This window comes from Sciurus carolinensis, unplaced genomic scaffold (genome assembly GCF_902686445.1).
Source record: "Sciurus carolinensis unplaced genomic scaffold, mSciCar1.2, whole genome shotgun sequence".
Lineage (NCBI taxonomy): Eukaryota > Metazoa > Chordata > Mammalia > Rodentia > Sciuridae > Sciurus > Sciurus carolinensis.
Window position 1 is genome coordinate 987,939 of NW_025920155.1, and position 21,002 is coordinate 1,008,940.

Genomic DNA, 21,002 nt, shown 5'->3' on the forward strand with positions numbered 1-21,002 from the left:
CCAGGTGTCTCTTAATTTGGTTTTGGATGTTCAATATTTACTCTGTGACCATTCTCTGCTTACAGTCAGGGTGCTTAGAAAACATTTTTTTTAGTACTGACTGCACCAGCGTTATATCACTTCCCATTATGACCAGGAAGAACCCCAGGACTGAGCCCAGACCAGTGTTCCCTAAGCGGTTAGGTAAGACATCAGAAATTTCATGTTGTTAGTTTCTAATATTTGTCTACTTGTTCTTCAGGTGTTGTTATATTACAGTCTAGAAAATGAATATACTTCCCTAAAGAATGGGGATTAAAAGATCCTTGTAGTATTTAATTTTTATATTTTACCTAGTTTATTAAGATGTCTTATTCTTACTTTGGAAAATAGAGGAGAAAATAGGCATTAGGCATGTTCCTTTTGGCAAAGTTGTGATATACTGTTCATAATCACAAACATGGTTTGTACCATAATCATGAACACTCACAATGTGCTTTCAGAGATTTGTTTGACTGCAGCAGAGAATTGAAGATAGCATTTGTGTTCTTGTCTTCCACCCTTTTCTTTACTACCTTCTCAGATAGTAGTTTATGGTACTTCCAGGCAGAAGTTTATGGTAATTCCTTCCATCTTCTTCCTATAGATTTCATCAAAATTTTCATTCTGGGCCACTGTGAAGTGGTTTTTCCAATCCCTCACAGTTCCTAGAAGATGGAAACCAGAGAGGCATGTCATTATCTTATTGACAGGTTGAGCAGCCCCGAGTTAAGCAGTGGGGCACCCACATTAGGCTTGGCTTGTCCATAGCCTGACTCATCCAATTGCCATCAATGGATTCCCTTCCATCTGCAGCTCTCTGCTATGAGAAGCAGTCCTATGGTACTCTGTGCAGAAGAATGGGCTTCTAAAATCACAACTGGTACCAGGAGCTGGTGACCTGGCATGACCCAACCCACCTGTGGTATACTCACACATTGGGCACTTTAAAGACAAAAATAAATCAATTAATAAATGAACTATGGAAATACACCACCTGAAGGAATCTCAAGATGTTATGTTGACCAAAGGTCCCAGATATAAGCAAGTATACTGTGTGGTTCCATGCATATGACATTCAAGAACAAGTATAATCAATCTGTAGGATGGAGATGAGAATACCAGTTGTCTCTGCAGGTACAGATTGATCAAAACAGGACATGAGAGGGTCCATTCTGGGGTAATGAAAATGTCTGATATCTTGATTGGGGTTCTGGATGTATGGCTACATATATTTATCAAAGTTTATTAAACCGTGTTCTTAAGATCAATGTAGATTATACAGTAACATAAAATAATTTGAAATCAGCTAGAATGAGATACTATTTTCACATAGCAGTAATTAAAATAATTTTAGATTAGGAAATATTCTTTGTCCCACCAATGTCTCTTCCAAAAAATTATGTAACAGAAAAGCATCAGGAAGTAAGAACACATGCACAAAATTTTCACTGTAACATTATTCATAATGAAAACTGAAGGCAATGATAACTGAAGGGTCTATTCACAGTTGGGTGAATTATGAGTTGTTATGCCACTTTGGTATAACTGGGGACTTTTAAAAAGCAGTGAGGGAATTGGATCTATATGCCTTGCTCTGAAAGGCTGCCTCACATTCTGGTAGGCAAATTTGTATAGGATAGCCACATATGATATACATATCTCTGTGTTTGTATGAGACCGAAGGAAAAGTGTGCATAGAAAGTGGGTATATAAGGGCCCAAAGAAGGGCTATTTGTCAAATCACCACCATTATGTGAAAAGATGTGGAATCATTTGATTTGTTTCTGAAGCATCAAGTACTCTTAGATTTAAAAGTACAATGAAATAATTTCAGTTGCTTACCAAAAAAAGGGGAAGGAAGAAAAGACATCACAAAACAGCATGCGCAAGTATGCACACCATAGTTCAACTGTTGTAAAAAATGAAAAGAGTATGATTATAAAACAGAGCAAAAGGACTTTTGGGCAGTGGAATATGGTGGAGATTTTCTTTAAAGAGATAGTATTGAATTGATTTAACTTTAAACAATTTTAATGTATTGTTTCTTAAAAATGATGAAGTTTTTTTTCCTTGAAAAATATAAGCTGGACCAATTAGAATCCCTCTTTTGCGAACTGGAAGCAAGAAATAACTAAGAGGAGGCAGTTCTCAGCAGTAGTTGCAGTTGAAAATCATGATGTAGGGCAGGTTTGGGTCATGGTCAAGACCAAGGTATGAGCAGAAATTGAGGCAGTAGAAGCTATAGTACAGGTAGGATAAAGGCACAATGGACAAAAAGACAGGACACTGGTCATGACAGAAGACATGCCTAGATGTGGACAGTAGCTGAGCCTTGTAAGTGATGGAATCTTAGAGCAAAGAGCTGTGACCTCCTGCTGCTGAGGTCCCAGATGCTCATGTTCAGGGCTTCCTGTGAATTCTGAATCAACAGTGGCTCCTGCCCTTAGTCATTTACAAGATTGCATTTCCTTTGCTGTTTGTAAAACTCTGTCTTCTACAATAAGATCAAGTACCCAATCTTACTAGAGTCGACAATGAGTAGTCAATGTGTTGCTTTGAAATTAATGAAACCCAATATCATCTTGGCAATGTTACTAGACAAGCTAATCATTTGATAAAGAGGCCCCACACACCTTTTCTCATGAAGGGGGAGATGGACTGGTCCAGGATAGTTTTGAGAACTGTAGAACGATTTGTCATGGGATTTTCCTTCATTTTCTCAAATGATGTCTCCTGGACAATTTTATCCAGCACAGTTTCATCCAAGTTCTTTCCTATGAACTGTGCCACCTTCTTAATTTCATGTTTTGGGTCCTGTGGTGAGGGTGACATAGGATTGAATGGAGGAGAGTGGCAGAAAATTATCATTCCTTCCTTCCAGACTTTCTTCTCAGAAGTACAGCTCTGAACAACTTCAGGTTTCTCTGACCCTGTGTCTGAAGTGGTTCTTTACTTACCTTTTTTATGTCCTCATAGAAGAGGAAGAGAACCTGATATCTGTCTTTCTCCCACCATCCTTTCACATGGTCAAAACAGGAACCCCAACCCACTGGAAGAGACAAAAAGAGCAGTCTACATAGAGATGGTACAAAACCATCTGAGGGTCAGGGGTTCATTGATCTGAAGTGCACTGAAGAGAGTGGACAAACTCTGGATCAGATACCTCCTAAGGGTCCTGATCTGTTTGATTTTGTGGGTCATGTGGACGGGGATAGGCTTGGATTTATTTGCTACCTAAAGAGTCATCATGGTACAAACATGTGTGCCCTCACTGAGACAGGGATACCCTTTGGAATGGGAGTGCCTCTGCAGCACATGTGACCCGGAATAAAGGCCTTCAGATCAGGTGGGAGATATTTGCTGAGGACTGTGGGTCTATAGTAGAAAAGCGGCCAAGCTGCTCCATCTGGTCCCAGTCCATGGTAGGACTTACCTAAAGAGGCACATAAAGTTCTAAAGTGTCAAATGTATGTCTGATTCTCTGTAGTCAGTCTCACTAGAATGGGAATACAGGTTTGTGAAGCATCTTCTTTTACCTTTTCCATCAATGAAGGCTTCAAAATACTCTTCCCAGGTGCCAGTGTCAGGTAGCACTTGATTCATCCTTTGGAAATAGTAGTAGGAAACCATACAGTCTTTGGCATTTTGAGCTACAAAAAGAAACTTTAGGGTAAGGAAGCAGATGGATGAAAAATGGTATAAAAATGGATTTTCACAGAACTCACTTGGATTTAGTCTTCAAGTGAGTGTGTGAGAATGTCTGCACACACCTGTTTAGCTTTTCTGAGCTGGCAATGTGACTTGGCTTTGTAACCTCCCTGCCCATTCTCTATGCTTCTGTGACAATTATGCTCTGTTTCTGACCTGGTCCTATTAATTCTTTAATCAATTAGTCTGATTCCTGATTTCCCACTTGGTAGCAGGGGCAAAATCCTTCTTTTCCCACTTGGTAGCAGGGGCAAAATCCTTCTTTAGAAAGTTTGAACTGTCATGTGACTAAAAAAAAAATGGCACATGCAGGTGGATGAGCCTTCTAACAACCTCATCTTGGTTTCCTGGTAAATCAGGATAGCTTCATGGTTAGAGTTTAGACTGTGGAACAAGAAAATAGTTATATCTTCCTTCTGGCATCTCCAACTTTATTATTTCTTTCTCTAATCACTTCAACTCTGTCCCTACAAAGCATTGCTTTAGGTTTCACTTTAACTACAACTTCACATCCTCCTCTTCACGACCTTGTCTCATTATGATAAAATGAGATAGGTAGATAAACTTACTTTGTATCAACTCCAAAGTGATCTCTCAGCTAGTCACCCAGGATCCATGCACAGTTATTTCAGTGCTGTGCTGATTTTTACCTTAAAGCAGTGCTTCACAATCAGCAATAATTTTTCCTACTAGAAGACATTTATCAATCACTAGAGACATTTTTAGTTGTGACACTGGGGACAGTGATGCTGGCATCTAGTGAGTGAAAAACAGGGATGCTGCACAACACTCCACAATACAAAGGAGAGTCCTGCTCCCACCCACAGAAAAGAATTATCTGGCTCAAAATGTCAGTAGTGTATATTTATTTGTATTAAAACATCTTTTATATTCTCTATTATGATGTTTTGGAGCTTTTAACCTTCCTGTTTTTAGGGGACTTTTCTTTTCCATGAGTAGCTCATTCCTAATGATAGCAAATATACAACCAACAAATTCAGAACCCACAGCTCCACCACCTCCTTTAGGAAGCTCTCATACTCTGAACTACTTTCCACCTGCCCACTCAACACAGGACCAGGTACCAAACAATTAGACACAGCACTATGCCTCAGAGTCTGCTAAAATTGTTCAAACCACCAACCCCAAGCCTGCCTACCTTGCATCTGCTGTCCCCATCCTGCAGAAACTACAATAATGTATTTTTCTCTCATCTCTCTGCTTCCTGCCTGACTCTGCCACTTCTCCATATGGCTCTATGTGGCATGCTGTGCTCCTGTTTCTAGGAAACTATGAGCACAAAACTCTCTTCTTGACAGTCATTTCCATGTCTGCATTATTTATCATACCCAATTAGACAAATCCCATGTGTCTTAAGCAAAGAATTATAAAATAAATGCTGAGATTGAGAAGCCCTGCTTGCAAAATTGGTTCCTGTACCACTGTTGTCTAAGTTCAGTACCCATCTTCTCCAACTTACCAAACTGCCAAGCACCAATGAACAAGTTTTTTAAAATGTTGATTTTTTAAAAAAGCACCTGAATTCTTAAGCCTTTTAACTTCAGCTGCCTTTCACTTCCTTGTTGCTTGCCAGTTTGTGAATCTCATCTCATATTTCTGACCTTCATTCACTCTTCTCAAACCTTCTACTCAAACCTTCATCCATTCTCTAAGTTAATCAATTCTTTATTTATCTGTATTTCTACTGCATATTAGCCTATTGTTGGGTTTTAAAATTCAATAAATGATATATATTCAGTTGTGTAAACCCCATTTAAAAATATTTCTCTTTCTAATTATATCTTATTCCTGAACTTAATTTTGATTAAATCTTTTATTTTTTTACACAACTTATTCTTTCTTCCTTCCTCCTTTCCTTCTTTTCTTCTTTCTCTCTTCTCTTCTCTTTCTGTTTTTTCTTTCCATTGCTGGTCATTGAAACCAGGACCTTGTATGCTAGGCAAACACCTTAACACTATGCTACATCCTCAGTCCTCTTCTCTCATTTCTGTACTTGATAAATTGTTACCTAATGTTCTTAAGGTCTAACTCTGCTGCTTTTTATCTATCTATCTATCTATCTATCTATCTATCTATCTATCTATCTTTCTATCTATCATCTATCATCTGTCATCTATCTCTATCCCGGTAATCTGACCATTTCTGTATTTTGTAATGTGGGATGGTGAGCTCAGGTGAGAATCTCATGGGGCCTAGACAGAAACTGTATTTCTCCAGGCAGTGCTCCTGCCAGGCATCCTGGGGACACTGGCAGTAGGGTTTATTTTATGCTGGTTAGTCAACTTGTACTTTCTTGAATAACAAAAGGAAGGACAAATGGAATCTCAAAGTGTTGGGAAAGAAGGGCTATGCCACACATTCTCATGGGATTTGGGAGTCTGCTCAAGACAGGCTCCCTGGGGTCTTCTCCCTGGGGTCTCCCATCACCTTCTACACTCACCCATTGAGGATTCAACCTTTCTGTGTCCCAGCTTCTTCTCCTTCTCCTTCTGGTTCCTTATACCTTCTGCTTTGGCCTTGTGTCTTTGCAACCATTAAAACTCAAGTTTCTGGATTATCCAAGTCTTTAAATTTCCCCCAGGACATGTTCAGGCCTAATTAACTTCTCTTGAGTTTTACTTTTCTCATTTTTAGAATTTAGGGACTTTCCTTACTTTTTAAACTATCTCAGTTAGGCATTTTAAAACGAAATTTTCCTATGTCTTGAAGCATTCATTGGTGTTGTACACAAATGTTTTCAGGATATTTGGTCTACCATCATCCTGGAATCAAAAGTTCTCACCCCTTACCCAGTTTTACCAAAAGGGAGTCATGTCATTTGATGTGAGTCCCGCCACCTGCACACCTGTCATACAGAAATTACCTTCTTAGTCATTCCCACCTCTTCATTTCCACCTCTGAGAAAACAATGCCCTATTTTCTTAGCAAGGTTAAATATTTAATTTGTGCTCTTTCCTTCCCTTGACTACACAGTTCTTATCTTTTATAGATTCAACAAGCATATTTTCCTGCCTCTATTGTGACAGAAATTTATCAGACTCTGATGTGCATGATAAATAAAGTATGAGAATGAATAAAACAAGGATCCCAGAGACTGTGGGCAAGTGCTTACTCAAGAACATTGCTCCATCTATCCATCAATTTTCCCTTTTGAACAATTTGCAAAGTTTTTTTATCCCCCTTTCCTCCCTCCCCATGACCCAGCCTGTGGCCTCTGTTCCCCCTCTTCCTTCCACAGCCAGTCTTGCTCTTCAGAGCAGTGGATGCTCATGCCTCCCCATGTCTCATTCTCTCTAGCAATTTAGTATAGCTTCTGCCTTCAAATCTTTTTTTGTGTGTGTGTGTAATCATACGTTTACATAGGGCAATGATGTTTATTTTTTTTCCCTTCCCCCCCACCCCTCCCACCCCTCTTTTCCCTCTATACAGTCCTTCTTTCCTTCATTCTTACCGCTCTCCTTATCCCTAACCCTAAACCTAACCCTAAACCTAATGCTAACCCCTCCCACCCCCCATTATATGTCCTCATCCGCTTATCAGCGAGATCATTCGTCCTTTAGTTTTTTGAGATTGGCTTATCTCACTTAGCATGATATTCTCCAATTTCGTCCATTTGCCTGCAAATGCCATAATTTTATCATTCTTCATTGCAGAGTAATATTCCATTGTATAAATATGCCACAGTTTCTTTATCCATTCATCAACTGAAGGGCATCTAGGTTGGTTCCACAATCTGGCTATGGTGAATTGAGCAACAATGAACATTGATGTGGCTGTATCTCTGTAGCATGCTGATTTTAAGTCCTTTGGGTATAGGCCAAGGAGTGGGATACCTGGGTCAAATGGTGTTTCCATTCCAAGCTTTCTGAGGAATCTCCACACTGCTTTCCAGAGTGGCTGCACTAATTTGCAACCCCACCAGCAATGTATGAGTGTTCCTTTTTCACCACATCCTCGCCAACACCTATTGTTGCTTGTATTCTTGATAATCGCCATTCTAATTGGGGTGAGATGAAATCTTAGGGTAGTTTTGATTTGCATTTCCCTTATTACTAGGGATGTTGAACATTTCTTCATATATCTGTTGATTACTTGTACATCTTCTTCTGTGAAGTGTCTGTTCATTTCCTTAGCCCATTTGTTGATTGGATTATTTGCATTCTTCGTGTAGAGTTTTTTGAGTTCTTTATAGATTCTGGAAATTAGCGCTCTATCTGAGGTATGGTTGGCAAAGATATTCTCCCACTCCGTAGGCTCTCTCTTCACATTTCTGATAGTTTCCTTTGCTGAGAGAAAGCTTTTTAGTTTGAATCTATCCCAGTTGTTGATTCTTGCTTTTATTTCTTGTGCTATGGGAGTCCTGTTAAGGAAGTCTGATCCTAAGTCAACAAGTTGAAGATTTGGACTTACTTTTTCTTCTATAAGATGCATGGTCTCTGGTCTGATTCCGAGGTCCGTGATCCATTTTGAGTTGAGTTTTGTGTAGGGTGAGAGATAGGGGTTTAATTTCATTCTATTGCATATGGTTTTCCAGTTTTCCCAGCACCATTTGTTGAAGAGGCTATCTTTCCTCCATTGCATATTTTTGGAACCTTTGTCTAGTATGAGAAAATTGTATTTATTTGGGTTTGTGTCCATGTCCTCTATTCTGTACCATTGATCTACCTGTCTATTTTGGTACCAATACCATGCCGTTTTTGTTACTATTGCTTTGTAGTAGAGTTGAAGATCTGGTATTGCAATACCCCCTGCTTCGCTCTTGCTACTGAGGATTGCTTTAGCTATTCTAGGTTTTTTATTCTTCCAGATGAATTTCATAATTGCTTGCTCTATTTCTGCAAGGTACATCATTGGGATTTTAATTGGAATTGCATTGAATCTGTATAGCACTTGAGGTAGTATAGCCATTTTGACAATATTAATTCTGCCTATCCAGGAACATGGGAGATCTTTCCATTTTCTAAGGTTTTTTTTAATTTCTTTCTTTAGTGTTCTGTAGTTCTCATTGTAGAGGTCTTTCACCTCTTTTGTGAGATTGATTCCCAAGTATTTTATTTTTTTTGAGGCTATTGTGAATGGGGTAGTTTTCCTAATTTCTCTTTCTGAAGATTCATCACTTATGTATAAAAATGCATTGGATTTATGAGCATTGATCTTGTAACCTGCTACTTTACTGAATTCACTTATGAGTTCTAAAAGTTTTCTGGTGGAATTTCCGGGTTCCTCTAAATATATAATCATGTCATCAGCGAACAGGGATAGTTTGAGTTCTTCTTTTCCTATTCGTATCCCTTTAATTTCTTTGGTTTGTCTGATTGCTCTGGCTAGAGTCTCAAGGACGATGTTGAATAGAAGCGGAAAAAGAGGGCATCCCTGCCTTGTTCCAGTTTTTAGGGGGAATGCTTTCAGTTTTTCACCATTTAGAATGATATTAGCCATGGGCTTAGCATAGATTGTCTTTATAATGTTAAGGAATGTTCCCACTATCCCAATTTTTTCTAGTGTTTTGAGCATGAAGGGATGCTGTATTTTATCGAATGCTTTTTCTGCATCTATTGAAATAATCATGTGATTCTTAACTTTAAGTCTGTTGATATGGTGAATGACATTTATTGATTTCCGAATGTTGAACCAACCTTGCATCCCTGGGATAAAACCCACTTGATCGTGGTGCACTATCTTTTTAATATATATTTGTATGCGATTTGCTAAAATTTTGTTGAGAATTTTTGTGTCGATGTTCATTAAGGATATTGGTCTGAAATTTTCTTTTCTCGATGTGTCTCTGTCTGGCTTAGGTATCAGGGTGATATTGGCTTCATAGAACGAGTTTGGGAGGGTTCCCTCCTCTTCTATTTCTTGGAATAGTTTGAGGAGTATTGGAATGAGCTCTTCTTTAAATATTTTGTAGAACTCGGCTGAGAACCCATCTGGTCCTGGACTTTTCTTTGTTGGTAGGCTTTTGATGACCTCTTCTATTTCATTGCTTGAAATTGGTTTATTGAAGTTGTGTATGTCCTCCTCGTTCAGTTTAGGTAATTCATATGTCTCTAGAAATTTGTTGATGTCTTCGAGGTTTTCTGTTTTGTTGGAGTATAGATTTTCAAAATAGCTTCTAATTATGTTTTGTATTTCACTCGTGTCTGTTGTGATGTTTCCTTGTTCATTCCGAATTTTAGTAATTTGAGTTTTCTCCCTCTTTCTCTTTGTTAGTGTGGCTAAGGGTTTATCAATTTTATTTATTTTTTCAAAGAACCAACTATTTATTTTGTTAATTTTTCCAATTGTTTCTTTTGTTTCAATTTCGTTGATTTCGGCTCTGATTTTAACTATTTCCTGTCTTCTACTACTTTTGGTATTGGTCTGCTCTTCTTTTTCTAGCGCTTTGAGCTGTAGTGTTAAGTCGTTTATTTGTTGATTTCTACTTCTTTTTTTGAATACACCCCATGAAATAAATCTTCCTCTAAATACTGCTTTCATAGTGTCCCAGAGATTTTGATATGATGTGTCTTTGTTCTCGTTTACTTCTAAGAATTTTTTAATTTCCCTCCTGATGTCTTCTGTTATCCATTCATCATATAATAGTGTATTATTTAATCTCCAGGTATTGTAGAAGTTTCTGTTTTTTATTCTGTCATTTATTTCTAATTTCAATCCATTATGATCTGATAGAGTACAAGGTAGTATCTCTATCTTCTTGTATTTGTTAACAGTAGCTTTGTGGCATAAAATATGGTCTATTTTATAGAAGGATCCATGTGCTGCTGAGAAGAAAGTGTATTCGTTCTTTGTTGGATGGTATATTCTATATATGTCCGTTAAGTCTAAATTGTTGATTGTGTTGTTGAGATCTATAGTTTCTTTATTCAATTTTTGTTTGGATGATCTATCCAGTGGTGAGAGAGGTGTGTTAAAATCGCCTAGTATTATTGTGTTGTGGTCTATTTGATTTCTGTAATTGAGAAGGATTTGTTTGACGTACGTGGATGAGCCAATGTTCGGGGCATAGATATTTATGATTGTTAAATCTTGCTGATTTATGCTTCCCTTAAGCAGAATGTAATGTCCTTCTTTATCCCTTCTGACTAGTTTTGGTTTGAAGTCCACATTATCTGAAATGAGGATGGATACTCCAGCTTTTTTGCTGTGTCCGTGTGCATGGTATGTTTTTCCCCATCCTTTCACCTTTAGTCTATGGGTGTCTCTTTCTATGAGATGAGTCTCTTGCAGGCGGCATATTGTTGGATTTTTCTTTTTAATCCAATCTGCCAGTCTGTGTCTTTTGATTGATGAATTCAGGCCATTGACATTCAGGGTTATTATTGTGATATGATTTGTATTCCCAGTCAATTGACTCATATTTATTTTTGACATGATTTGGTTTCTCCTTTATTTGGCTATTCCTTTAGGCTAGTTCTTCCTGTTGCTGATTTGCATCATTGTTTTTCATCTCTTCCTCATGGAATATTTTGCTGAGAATGTTCTGTAATGCTGGCTTTCTTTTTGTAAATTCCTTTAGCTTTTGTTTATCATGGAAGGATCTTATTTCATCGTCAAATTTGAAGGTAAGTTTTGCTGGGTATAAGATTCTTGGTTGGCATCCGTTTTCTTTCAGGGCTTGGTATATGTTGTTCCAGGCCCTTCTAGCTTTTAGGGTCTGGATTGAAAAATCTGCTGATATTCTTATTGGTTTCCCTCTGAATGTAATTTGATTCTTTTCTCTTGCAGCCTTTAAAATTCTGTCTTTATTTTGTATGTTAGGTATTTTCATACTAATGTGCCTTGGTGTGGGTCTGTTGTAATTTTGTATGTTTGGAGTTCTATAAGCCTCTTGTACTTGGTTTTCCATTTCATTCTTCAGATTTGGGAAATTTTCTGTTATTATTTCATTGAATAGATTGTTCATTCCTTTGGTTTGTTTCGCTAAGCCTTCCTCAATCCCAATAATTCTTAAATTTGGCCTTTTCATGATATCCCATAATTCTTGTAGATTCTGTTCATGATTCCTTACCATCTTTTCTGTTTGGCCAACTTTGCTTTCAAGATTAAATAATTTGTCTTCAATGTCTGAGGTTCTGTCTTCCAGGTGTTCTATCCTATTGGTTATGCTTTCTATGGAGTTTTTAACTTGGTTTATTGTTTCCTTCATTTCAAGTATTTCAGTTTGTTTTTTTTTCAGTATCTCTAACTCTTTATTGAAATGATCTCTTGCTTCCCGTATTTGGTCTTTTAACTGTTGATTGGTACGATCATTTACTGCCTGCATTTGCTCTTTCATCTCCTCCTTCAATGCCTGCATTTGCTCTTTCATCTCCTCATTAGCTTCCCTGATCGTTTTAATTATGTACATTCTGAACTCCCTTTCTGACATTTCTTCTGCTGTGCTGTCATTGGGTTTTATTGATGTAGTATCTAGGTTTGTTTGGGACATTTTCTTCCCTTGTTTTCTCATATTGGTCAGCTGTCAGTGGGACCCTGAGATATTGCAGTTTTCCACTATTGGCTTATAGTGTCCCGGTAGATTTCCAGTGTATCACCTCCCAGCCTTCAGTAGCCTGATGTCTTGGAGGAATCTGATAAAGCAGCGCATCCGAAGAAAACTGCCCCTAGCCCCCTACTGGTTCCACGGTTTGGAACTGGTTCTGTGTGGAAATGCTCTCACTGTGGGCCTGCACCGTGCAGCTGGCCGTGTGGGAGGAGCCCACTGCCGGAGTGTGGAAGGTACTATCTGGGCCTGCCACCCGGGCCAAGCTTTACCCAGTGGGCAGACTCACCTGTGGCTCTATTTCAGTCCGAGTCTCTCAATGCCTCCCCTTCTTAACTCCTGGGTTCTGGAGCGACTGGGGGTGCAGTCTCCCTCTAGGCCACCATCTTGGATCGCCCCGTGAAGAGAGCCTGCAGCCGGAGTGGGCAGAGTCGCCTGAAGAGGGCTGCCCTGCCCTGATCCCAGAGGCTGCTTGCAGATCGAAGCTCTCCGTTGGTTCGGGGACTTGTGGCTGGTTCTATGTAGAAAACCTCTCACTGGGCGGTCTGGTCTGAGAAGCTAGACTTGAAAGGCACCTCCCACTGCAGGGGTCCAGGCTACTTGGGGAGGTCTCTGGCTGCCCTATCCTGGTCCCTGAAGCTGCTTGTGTGCCGGAGTACGTTGCGCTGCAGTGGCTCTGAGACTCGGAGCTTGTTCTGGTTAGAAAGGCTCTCACTAGTGGGCCAGTTCCGTTCCGAGAACCTGGAGAAGCTGGCTGTGTGGGCGGGGCCCACCGCCGGAGTGCGCAGGACTGCCTGTGGATGACTCTAGTTGCCCTGCCTGGCTCCGATAAGCCACCTCTATCTGGGCCTGCCACCCGGGCCGAGCTTTACCCAGTGGGCAGACTCACCTGTGGCTCTATTTCAGTCCGAGTCTCTCAATGCCTCCCCTTCTTAACTCCTGGGTTCTGGAGCAACTGGGGGTGCAGTCTCCCTCTAGGCCGCCATCTTGGATCGCCCCGTCTGCCTTCAAATCTTGTTTGAAACTGTTCAACTGAATATCCTGCTGAGTATAGAACTTTGCATTTTTCCTTACTGTTGATAAGCTGTCAACCCATCAGAAGTAGAGTAGAGGTAAAGATATGGAGGAGGAAGTTCTGAATTAGGGTCTGGAGGCCTCACTTTGGGTGGACTTCCTCTCCCTCTGCCCCTAGGGGCCTGAAGTGATCCTACCTTACAGTTGTTTTCCCAGAAAGATGGTGGCAATAACTGAGTAGGAAAGTGAGTTCTTAGTATCCGTGGAGCAGGCATCTCATTGGCTTTATCCACACCTTTAAAATAATTCAAGAGAATACATCTGTATGGTGTAAGCACTGTGTGGAGACCTTAAGTTCTAGGCTCTGTCCAGAATATTCCATTACCCACTTATATCTCTGTTTGTTTCTTGACTTTCTTTTGGAATTTCACAGATTATTGATATTACTTTCACTTTTGTAGAATGACAACCTGAGAGCTATAAGGGAACTTTGAGTTAACCTATTCTCTCACTTCAAAGATAAGGAGAGGTACAATTATATCTTGTTGAGATGGAGCCCATCAGGACCAGAGAGCAGGGCTCTCCCCTCCCAGTCAGTCAGAGCCAACCCCTGTGACTGGTCTATGCCCCAATCACTTTTCTTTATCTCTAAAACCATAGATATTTGCTGGCATGTGAGTCATGATTTCTACTCTTTCATTTATAAACCTTATTGGATATTTGCTCTATGAAATATTGTATCAAACTTGAGGTTACAGGAAAAGGCAACAAAGAAAACAAACACCTTCTATATAAGGAGTTTCAACTCTAGTGTAGCAGTCAGAGGCTTATCTAAATCACCAGTGGAGAGTCAAAGGAGTTAATGCTGAGACTCAAAAGTGCTCTAAGGATCTGGAGTGAATTGATGTTGTTAAGAGGCACACTTGAATTTGGACACTGACTTGTATCTGATGGATAAAGATTCATCTCCATGAAGGGTCAGGAAAGCTGACCACAGAAAGGAGGGTATTTCTAAAATAAAGAAATAAAAAATGATATAACATAACATTCTACTTTAAATGTGCAGCAAGAAGTTATGCCTAGAAGTAGCCTTTCACACAAACTCCCATTTTGCATAGTGTGATGTCTGGCAAGTGATCAGGTCTCCTGTTTGAAGCCTGTAGTCTAAGCACCCTCAAGTCCACTGAGAAGCTAGGTCCTCTTCTCTCAGTGCCTGTTTTTCAAGGATGAACCTGGGTCAGGAAGGAACCTGTGGAAATGATGCCTCTCTGTCCTTCTTGTCCCTTGTCCTGGGCATACCTGTAAATCATATTTTGTCTTTTAAAAATTGTGATGCTAGGTATATTATTCTGAGTGCAAACTTCTCTCCATGCTATAAACCATGTTATTGGGTAGTCTTTATGGGAATGGTTGTTCTGCTGGCCTTGAGGAGTAGGGAGTCTCTCTACTAGGAAAGAGAATGGGTACAGAGCCCTTCAACAGGGAGGAGTCAGGTCTGGAGCTGACATTCTTGTTTCACCTTGAAGCATGCAGACCTAGTGCCTTTAAATCATGGCTGCTTTTGAGCAACTATGATTGAGGAACAGTTCTGCTTGGTAGCCTGGCATGATCTCTCATCTCCACAGTTCTTCACACTTTCTTCCGAAACTTTCACTTTAGCATTAGCATTAACATTGACTTTAACATTCTGATCATCTCGATTTTATTTATGGAAATCTCCAATAACATTTTAGGAAATTATGATAAAATACACACAACAACCATCTTAACCTTTTTGTGTGTATGCCTTGGGTTGAACCCAGGACACTGGGCATGCTAGGCACATGTTCTACCACTAAGCTACACTCCAAACCCCATCTAAACCATTTCAAAGTGTACATATCAGTGACTTTAAGTATGTTTTCATTTCTGTATAACTATCCATTTCCTGAACGTTTTTATTTCCCCAAACTGAATCTCTGTGCCCTTTAAAACTTACTCCACAATTCTTCTCCAAGTCTGTGGCAACTGCAATTCTGCTCCCTGTCTCTTTGTATTTGACTACTTTAAATATTCGCATAAGTGGGATCACAGTATTTGTCTTTTTACATCTAGTTTATTTCACTTAACATGTCTTCTGTGTTCATCATGTTATAGCATATGTCAGAATTGTGCTGCATTGTATATGTATACTACATTTTCTTTATCCAGTCATCTGTTAGTGCACACTTAGGTTGCTCCTACCTCTTGATTATTGTGACTAGTGCTGCTATAAACTCTGTTACAGTCCCTGTTTTCAATTCTTTTAGATATTTGCCTAGAAGTGAAATTGCTGGATCATATAGTTCCAACAATTTTTTTTAAATAAGAGAGCATTCTAGTACTAAAAAAAGTTTGAAAACCACTTTTAGAGGCCTTTAAAGTCATACTTCTTAGTAGGAACTTTAAAACTTGTCCTGCCTTTTATCTCTTTCCTCTGGTCCTGTCTGGTCTCCTGCTCAAACTTGGCCCCTCTGTTCACATGGGCCCACTGCTCCAGGCCCCTGTAGAGAGGACATGTGTCTTCCTTCCTGACTTCATCTCTATTGAGGTTTTAGGGGTTTAATTCTACCCCACATATTTTTTTCTAAATCATGGAGTTGGTTTCCGCTTTGTTTTGTAATGTTGTATTTTGAACTCTTCCTTTTCCTGGTCTCGATATTGCACCTGCCTTTTAGCTGTCATCTAAACTTTCATCTGACCCTGCCCTTCTTGTAGCTCCCTCTTCACTTGGTCCCTATGTCATTCCCTGTTTTCTTGTAACCCTAGTTATATATGTGAAAGCACATATGTGGTGCTTTAATTTGAATTTATAGGTATCTCCTAAAAGAAGAGGTCCTAAGAGGTCCTTGTAATGTCCAAAGCACTGTATCCCCAGAAATGGAAATGCCTGAAGAGGTTTTGGAAGAATGAGTATGAATGACCAGGTGCATAACATGAAGGCAGGAAGGAAGGATACAGGTGGTTGGACTGTCAGTTCCCACCTGGGGAGGAAGACCCAGGCAATCTGCCAGGAAGTCAGCTCTACAGACTTGTTTATTTCTTTCCTATATGTGTGGCTCTCAACTTTCTCCTACCATGCCAAATTTAATGCCATCTTCTAACTGGGAAGCCTATATTTAGTCATCACCCCTACCTCCCCCAGTGACAGTCGGACAGCACAACTCCTCCTCCTGAACCAGTCCTCCTGGTGAATTTGGCCCAACTGCAAGAGTTTCATAACTCTTCTTCCAAAGAGCCCCTGCAGGAGAGAGAGCTTCTGCGGGGTTGTGGCCTTACATAAATCAGTCACCAGAGCTTCATTTACATTTTCTCCTCTCCCTCTTCTCAGTGCTCCAGGGAATCTTGCTGGTTATTTCATGCCTCCCAGGACACTTCCCTGGTTGTTCAGAGCCTTGGTTGGGAAGCACAGGGTGCAAGGACAAGGGCACACCTCAGGCTAGGGAGCCGATTTCCACTTCATTGGCAGGGAGCAGGGGCCACATGGAGTCAGTCATTTTTGCTTTCATCATGTGCACTGAGGTCCTAGCTCTGGGATTTGAGCCATATATCATGTGTTTTTGTGAGAGAAATAGTTCAGATAGTATTGTGGAAATAGCCTCAGGCAATACAAAGTTAAATGCTAATAGTTAATAGTTAAATAGTTCTTGTCTTCAACGAGCTTATAAGGTAGAAGAGAGAGGACAGTGACAGCTGATCATTCTGGTCCCCTCCAGGTGTGTTCTTTGGCCACGTTCCCCTCATTCTTCCCATAGCATTCCATGCTAACCTCCACTGCTCGTGACATACATATCGTCTGCATTTGTCTCTTCCCTGGAACCATAACTTCCTGAGGGCCAGTGGACATTTGACTTCTTATGAGCTGTCCAGGACCCATGATGAGTGTTTGTTGAACTCAGTGGGTTACTCCTAGATTTCACCTGTATGTAGTTCACACACATGTACACATATGTTTTCAGTCTTCCCAAACCTATTCCTTTTAGACTCTATGCTTTCATTGTGAAATGTCTCTATACTGGGATTTGGTCACAGGGTGGAAGGGGGCTTGGGAAGGAGACTGACTAGTTGGTTCATTGTCTAGTGGTGCCCATCCACTTCAGAGGTTGATTTGACCCTTGACTCATGTGCATGAGTCCATGTCATCAGTTACCCTCCTCCTTTCAGGAGTACATTTCACCTCTGTGGGCAGAGACTGTCCTGAAATAAAACCAATTCACAGGTGAGTCTCCACTGAGTATCTATCTGTCTGTGGCTGGGAAGACCACAAAACCAGAGACTGTTTGCTACTCCTTGAACTCACAGCACCTTGATTCATATAAAGAACCATCATGGCTTCTATATGACATGCCAAACTGGGTGATTGGTTACCATGCTTCCTAAAAATTCTACAGCTGCTGGGGTTGACCCAAGGGAAGTTCTATTTTGCATTTTTTCTGACTTAGCACTGGGACATTCTGCTCCCTACTGCCAAGGAACCTCATTAGAAAGCTTGCTAAGGATTCTCTCTCTCTTTAATCTCCCAAATTGTCAGAGATTAAACAAAGATGATTGGGACAGAATATAGAAACAAATTCAAAAGTTGGTTTGGATGCTCCAAGAACCAGATGGTATCATGAGGCAAGGGATACATCCTGGAGAGGTAGCTATAATAATACTTAACACTGAGATACTATCTTATGTATGACAGGCTCTGTTTCAAGCTTTTTAAAAATATTAACTCGCTTAGTCCTCGCCACAAATTGAGGTAGGTGCTAAATTCTGTGGCTATTTTGTAGCTGAGGGAATTGTAAGAGAGAGGTTAAATAACTTGCTAAAAGTCATGGGATAAATAACATACTCAGGATTTGAACCCCAGTTGTCTAGATTTATCATAATCTGGAGTCAGAATTAGAGATGAAGAAAATGGAAGATCTTAATTGCACGTAGAGTGGATCCCAGTTAGGCAAACAGAGGTTACCCTGTGTATGGTGTCAGCAACCCACAGATTTTAAGAGAAGAACATTAGTCTTTGGGTTACAAAATTAGTGTCACCTACATTGTCACATGGATCAAGGGGACCAAAAGGACCTTGAAGACATCCTGACATGGACATAACACCCTGGACCAACTCACAAGTTCTTATGCATACCAATCAGACAAGAAACTTCATTTCTTAAGGCATTGGAAAGGTTTATCAGAACACCACCAGCAATTTTCTAAGAACTCCAGATTTCCATGCAAGAGTTGCACTGCTTCCTTTTTGTAACTCTACTTACTTGTAGAGTATTTATTCTATTCCATGAATCTCTGCAATGCTAAGCTCAGGGAAGTGTGTGGTGTGTGTGTGTGTGTGTGTGTGTGTGTGTGTGTGTGTGTGTGCATAAACTATCAGGAGCTTTCTCCCCTGGTTGAACCAGGTCATTGTGAGGATGTTATGGAAAGAAGTGGGGAATGAGTTGCTCATGAACTGTTTTCTGCCTTCATTGTATGTTCTACAGTCACATGGGACAAGAGGGAGGACAGAAACTGAAAATAAGGCTGAATCTGTTGCTTGCATACATTCTTCTTACCTGGTGATTCACTGCTGGTAGAAAATCTTAGGTAATATGTAGAAAGAGGAGGAGAGAAAGATAAAAGGAGAAAACACATGGATATAGGAATGGAGGGGAGAGAAAAGAGAAAGAGAGATAGGAAAAAGCTATCAAAGACATGAACAAACAGAAGAGAGAGGGCAAAGACAGAGACAGGAGAGGTGGAGAAGGAAAGAAGAGAAATAGGGCAGGAAGGAGGGACTCACCAGAGGGCTGGGGAGGCCGAACCCACTCAATGAAAGGGTGGCAGTGTGGGATGATGGCTCGCTGGCACTTCTCCACATCTGCATCCTGTTCAATCATGTCCACAATTTCCTGAATCCACATTGTCCCTGAGGGTCATAAGAGAAAGAGAATAAGCAGAAAACTATTAGATGATCTTCTTGAAGTTTCCTGAGGGAAGGGATGAAGGGACATGAAGACTTGTTGACTTCCACCGCCCCTCAATCCAGGATCCTGTTCACCATGAGAGATGTATATCCATGTGGGACAGACTTACAGACTTTGGGTCTCTACTTGGAGCAGAGCAGAAGAGGAAAAGCTCACAACCACCCAAGAGTAGAGCATGGCAGAACACAGCAGATGGGCCTCCAACATTGCTATACTGCAGACCTCCCTGCTTCAACATCTCCTCCTGGGTAATCCAGGGATACCAGGCATTCCAAGGGTAAGCCCCATCCTAGAAGAGCAAGGAGCAAGTTTTCCATCATGAGGAATTCCGACTTATGTGGAGTTGCCCTTTCTGACTTAGCAGGGTGAGGTCTGTGCTATCTCCATGTCCCACAGTCACCTGCTTTAGGATATGTACAGATGAGAAGATCATCCGGCTTAGCCTCAAAGTTCTGAATCTGGCTCCAGTTGTCTACAGTTGCAGTCTGCAGGAGGATCCTTGCTACCTATTTCAGTTGTGATTGTTTCTTCAAATCTGAGGTCAGGGCCATAGTGTCTTGGGATGGAGGGTCCTTTAGGGAAATGAAAAGAGCTGCCTTTCTTTAAAATATTGTAGTAAAATACACATAACAGAAAATTGACTATTTTAGCCATTTAACTGTATAATTTAGTGGCACTAATTACATTCACATTGTTGTGCACCCATCACTGCTACCTACCTATAGAATGTTTTCTTTTTCCTAAATGGAAAATCCAAGCCCATTAATCACTAACTCTTCATTCCCCATTCCTCAATCACTGGCAACCTTCACAGTGTTTGTTTCCACAAACACTAGTTGTATTACTTAAGTAAAATCAATCAGTATTTGTCTTTTTGTGAATGACTTAACTTAGCTTAATGGTTTCAAGATTAACTTAGTTGTGAAATGTTACAGGAATTCCCTCCTTTTTGAAGCTGAATGATACTCTGTGTTTTGATTATCCATTCATTCATCCATGGATGCTTGGATTGTTTCCACTTTTCGTGATTGTGATTGATGCTGCTCTGAAGATGGGTACATAAATATCTCTTTGAATTCCCACTGTTCATACTTTGGCGTATATACCCAGAAATGAAATTGCTGGATTATATGTTTAACTTGGGGAAAAACGATTATACCATTTTCAACAGTGGATCCATCATTTCATATTCTCACTTGCAGTAAACATGCTCCAATTTCTCTGAACTGTCACCAACCCTTAATATTTTCTGGATTTTTAAAAATAGTTACCCTGATGAGGGTGAGGTTATATCTCATTGTGGTTTTGATTTGCATATCCCTAATGATTAATGATATTGAACATATTCTCATGGGTTAGTTATTAATTTGTAGAAATGTCTTTTCAAAGTCTTTGCCCATTTTTGCATTTGTTGTTATTTTGAAAGAAGTTGTATTGAAAAGAAGACTTTTAAATACACAAAAGGGGGAGGACAGGAGGAGTGGGTCACTATTACTGAAGAATAAATGACTCTGGGGATTTCAGAAGGTATTTATTAATACTGCTACTAATAAAATGATAATAGTCAAAGCCCAGCATTTATCAAACACTTTAATTTGTCATGTGCTGGACTGACTGCCTGTATAAATGAGTTTATATTAATTCTTGCATAGTATAAATGACAGAACTTTAGAGATGAAAGGGTCCTTACAGAAAATGTAATAGTAAATGATTGTTGGAAATTGAATAAAAGAAGCTGGCTCAGTCACTCAGGACACTGGGAGCCCAGCTTGGCC

The 21,002-nt window shown here is 40.1% G+C and overlaps 1 pseudogene; it reads right to left on the reverse strand.

The window, feature by feature from the left end:
* Window positions 1-570: 570 nt before the first annotated feature.
* LOC124974588 (sulfotransferase 1C2-like) lies at window positions 571-19,778 on the reverse strand (annotated as a pseudogene).
* Between the last annotated feature and the right edge of the window lie 1,224 nt (window positions 19,779-21,002).